Genomic DNA, 5,000 nt, shown 5'->3' with positions numbered 1-5,000 from the left:
AGCCGATGGTGGTCGAGGCAACCGCCCGCACCAGCTCGAGGCATGTGCCCACACCAAGGCCCGGCATGTATCGATGGTGTTCGACGTAGGGGCCATCTTCTGCTGATGGTGGTCGAGGCAAGAGCCCGCACCAAGGGCCAGCGTGTGCCCATGGTGCTCGAGGCAACCGTCCGCACCAGGGCCCAGCGTGTGCCGATGGTGGTCGAGGCAACCGCCCGCACCAGGGCCCAGCGTGTGCCGATGGTGGTCGAGCCAGGAGCCCGCACCAAGGGCCGGCTTGTGCCGATGGTGTTCGGGGCAACCGCCAGCACCAGGGCCCTGCGTGTGCCGATGGAGCTGGGGGCAACCGCCCGCACCAGGGCCCAACGTGTGCCGATGGTGGCTGAGGGAACCGCCCGCACCAGGGCCCAGCGTGTGCCGATGGTGCTGGGGGCAAGCGCCCGCCCCAGGGCCCAGCGTGTGCCGATGGTGGTCGAGGCAAGCGCCCTCACCACCCCGAGCGTGTGCCGATGGTGGTCGAGGCAACCGCCCGCACCAGGGCCCAGCGTGTGCCGATGGTGGTCGAGGCAAGCGCCCGCACCAAGGCCGAGCGTGTGCCGATGGTGGTCGAGGCAAGCGCCCGCACCAGGGCCCAGCGTGTGCCGATGGTGGTCGAGGCAAGCGCCCTCACCAAGGCCGAGCGTGTGCCGATGGTGGTCGAGGCAACCGGCCGCACCAAGGGCCGGCGTGTGCCGATGGTGTTCGAGGCAACCGCCTGCACCAGGGCCCAGTGTGTGCCGATGGTGGTCGAGCCAGGAGCCCGCACCAAGGGCCGGCTTGTGCCGATGGTGTTCGGGGCAACCGCCCGCACCAGGGCCCTGCGTGTGCCGATGGTGCTGGGGGCAACCGCCCGCACCAGGGCCCAGCGTGTGCCGATGGTGCTGGGGGCAACCGCCCGCACCAGGGCCCAGCGTGTGCCGATGGTGCTGGGGGCAACCGCCCGGACCAGGGCCCAACGTGTGCCGATGGTGGTCGAGGGAACCGCCCGCACCAGGGCCCAGCGTGTGCCGATGGTGCTGGGGGCAAGCGCCCGCCCCAGGGCCCAGCGTGTGCCGATGGTTATCGGGGCAACCGGCCGCACCAGGGCCCAGGGTCTGCCGATGGTGCTCGAGGCAACCGCCCGCACCAAGGCTCAGCATGTGCCGATTGTGATCGAGGCAACAACCCACACCAGGGCCCAGCTTGTGCCGATGGCGGTCGAGGCAAGTGCCCGTACCGAAGGGCAGCCTATGCCGATGATGGTCGATGCATGTGCCATCACCATGCGTCATCATGTGCCATTGATGGTCGAGGCCTTGGCCGAAGTTCGATTTTGAGCCACGGTGCCCATGCTTGGCTCCAGCATGTGCTGGTGCCGCATTTTTTTCACTCGGGACAGCATCGCCGGAGCATCGTCGGAGCATCGCCGGAGTACCGCCGGAGAACCTGACCGGCGGCATTGGGGTTCCGGCGATTGGGAGGGGGGCCGGGGGGGTGTGCGCACATGATGTGCGATGGGTGCTGGTACTTGGCCTTGTGTTGGCCCCCTATCCCTCATCAAACCTCTGAGAATTCACACCCCCTTAAAGAGCATTTGAGATTTTACAGGTTTGCTACCAGTAGCCGTTAAAGTGTCTGAAATGGGGACACTTTTTTCAAACGGTCACAAAATCTTCTCCACTTCGAGTTTTTAGCTGAATTTTTTTGTGCATGCCAACAAAAATAGAAGGATCATGCCTACAAAATTTGGGGCCAAAAATCCTTATAAAAAAATTTTAAAAAATCCCGAACCGCAAAAAGTTTCGAAAATCGTGAAAAATAGAAAACGAGTCATCTTCCAACGAAACTTCACGTGAAGGCTTAGGGGACCATTGTATGAATTTACAAGCCATAAAAATGGCATTGGCACGGCAGAAATTCGAAGATGTGCCTAAACCCACCAGGGCCCAGCGTGTGCCGATGGTGCTCGAGGCAACCGCCCGCACCAGGGCCCAGTGTGTGCCGATGGTGGTCGAGGCAACCGCCCGCACCAGGGCCGATAGTGTGCCGATGGTGCTCGAGGCAACCTGTCGCACCAGGGCCCAGCGTGTGCCGATGGTGATCGAGGCAACCTGCCGCACCAGGGCCCAGCGTGTGCCGATGGTGGTCGAGGCAAGCGCCCGCACCAGCGCCCAGCGTGTGCCGATGGTGCTCGAGGCAACCGACCGCACCAGGGCCCAGCGTGTGCCGATGGTGCTCGAGGCAACTTGCCGCACCAGGGCCCAGCGTGTGCCGATGGCGCTCGAGGCAAGCTCCCGCACCGGGGCCCAGCGTGTGCCGATGGTGCTCGAGGCAACCTGCCGCACCAGGGCCCAGCGTGTGCCGATGGTGCTCGAGGCAACCTGCCGCACCAGGGCCCAGCGTGTGCCGATGGTGCTCGAGGCAAGCGCCCACACCAGCGCCCAGCGTGTGCCGATGGTGCTCGAGGCAACCGACCGCACCAGGGCCCAGCGTGTGCCGATGGTGCTCGAGGCAACGTGCCGCACCAGGGCCCAGCGTGTGCCGATGGCGCTCGAGGCAAGCTCCCGCACCAGGGCCCAGCGTGTGCCGATGGTGCTCGAGGCAACCTGCCGCACCAGGGCCCAGCGTGTGCCGATGGTGCTCGAGGCAAGCGCCCGCACCAGGGCCCAGCGTGTGCCGATGGTGGTCGAGGCAACCGCCCGCACCAGGGCCCAGCGTGTGCCGATGGTGGTCGAGGCAACCTGCCGCACCAGGGCCCAGCGTGTGCCGATGGTGCTCGAGGCAACCTGCCGCACCAGGGCCCAGCGTGTGCCGATGGTGCTCGAGGCAACCGACCGCACCAGGGCCGAGCGTGTGCCGATGGTGGTCGAGGCAAGCGCCCGCACCAGGGCCCAGCGTGTGCCGATGGTGGTCGAGGCTGCCGATGGTGGTCGAGGCAACCTGCCGCACCAGGGCCCAGCGTGTGCCGATGGTGCTCGAGGCAACCGACCGCACCAGGGCCGAGCGTGTGCCGATGGTGCCGAGGCAAGCGCCCGCACCAGGGCCCAGCGTGTGCCGATGGTGGTCGAGGCAACCTGCCGCACCAGGGCCCAGCGTGTGCCGATGGTGGTCGAGGCAAGCGCCCGCACCAGGGCCCAGCGTGTGCCGATGGTGGTCGAGGCAACCTGCCGCACCAGGGCCCAGCGTGTGCCGATGGTGCTCGAGGCAACCGACCGCACCAGGGCGGAGCGTGTGCCGATGGTGGTCGAGGCAAGCGCCCGCACCAGGGCCCAGCGTGTGCCGATGGTGGTCGAGGCTGCCGATGGTGGTCGAGGCAACCTGCCGCACCAGGGCCCAGCGTGTGCCGATGGTGCTCGAGGCAAGCTGCCGCACCAGGGCCCAGCGTGTGCCGATGGTGGTCGAGGCAACCGCCCGCACCAGGGCCCAGCGTGTGCCGATGGTGATCGAGGCAACCGACCGCACCAGGGCCCAGCGTGTGCCGATGGTGCTCGAGGCAACCTGCCGCACCAGGGCCCAGCGTGTGCCGATGGTGGTCGAGGCAAGCGCCCGCACCAGGGCCCAGCGTGTGCCGATGGTGCTCGAGGCAACCGACCGCACCAGGGCCCAGCGTGTGCCGATGGTGGTCGAGGCAAGCGCCCGCACCAGGGCCCAGCGTGTGCCGATCGTGCTCGAGGCAACCGACCGCACCAGGGCCGAGCGTGTGCCGATGGCGGTCGAGGCAAGCGCCCGCACCAGGGCCCAGCGTGTGCCGATGGTGGTCGAGGCAACCTGTCGCACCAGGGCCCAGCGTGTGCCGATGGTGGTCGAGGCAAGCGCCCGCACCAGGGCCCAGCGTGTGCCGATGGTGCTCGAGGCAACCGACCGCACCAGGGCCCAACGTGTGCCGATGGTGCTGGGGGCAACCGCCCGCACCAGGGCCCAGCGTGTGCCGATGGCGATCGAGGCAACCGCCCGCACCAGGGCCCAGCGTGTGCCGATGGTGGTCGAGGCAAGCGCCCGCACCAGTGCCCAGCGTGTGCCGATGGTGGTCGAGGCAAGCGCCCGCACCAGGGCCCAGCTTTTGCCGATGGTGATCGAGGCAACCGGCCGCTCCAGGGCCCAGCGTGTGCCGATGGTTATCGGGGCAACCGGCCGCACCAGGGCCCAGGGTCTGCCGATGGTGCTCGAGGCAACCGCCCGCACCAAGGCTCAGCATGTGCCGCTGGTGATCGAGGCAACAACCCACACCAGGGCCCAGCTTGTGCCGATGGCGGTCGAGGCAAGTGCCCGTACCGAAGGGCAGCCTATGCCGATGATGGTCGATGCATGTGCCATCACCATGCGTCATCATGTGCCATTGATGGTCGAGGCCTTGGCCGAAGTTCGATTTTGAGCCACGGTGCCCATGCTTGGCTCCAGCATGTGCTGGTGCCGCATTTTTTTCACTCGGGACAGCATCGCCGGAGCATCGCCGGAGAACCTGACCGGCGGCATTGGGGTTCCGGCGATTGGGAGGGGGGCCGGGGGGGTGTGCGCACATGACGTGCGATGGGTGCTGGTACTTGGCCCTTGTGTTGGCCCCCTATCCCTCATCAAACCTCTGAGAACTCACACCCCCTTAAAGAGCGTTTGAGATTTTACAGGTTTGCTGCCAGTAGCCGTTCAAGTGTCTGAAATGGGGACACTTTTTTCAAACGGTCACGAAATCTTCTCCGGTTCGAGTTTTTAGCTGAATTTTTTTGTGCATGCCAACAAAAATAGAAAGATCACGTCCACAAAATTTGGGGCCAAAACTCCTTCTAAAAAAATTCTAAAAAATCACGAACCGCAAAAAGTTTCGAAAATCGTGAAAAATAGAAAACGAGTAATCTTCCAACGAAACTTCACGTGAAGGCTTAGGGGACCATTGTATGAATTTACAAGCCATAAAAATGGCATTGGCACGGCAGAAATTTGAAGATGTGCCTAAACCCACCTAGCACCCGATCGATCCCCGGCTTGCG

This window comes from Durio zibethinus, unplaced genomic scaffold, assembly GCF_047325235.1.
Source record: "Durio zibethinus cultivar Kanyao isolate XHJ-2024 unplaced genomic scaffold, ASM4732523v1 HiC_scaffold_3, whole genome shotgun sequence".
Lineage (NCBI taxonomy): Eukaryota > Viridiplantae > Streptophyta > Magnoliopsida > Malvales > Malvaceae > Durio > Durio zibethinus.
The sequence above is the reverse complement of the archived record's forward strand: the minus strand, read 5'-3'. Positions refer to the sequence as shown.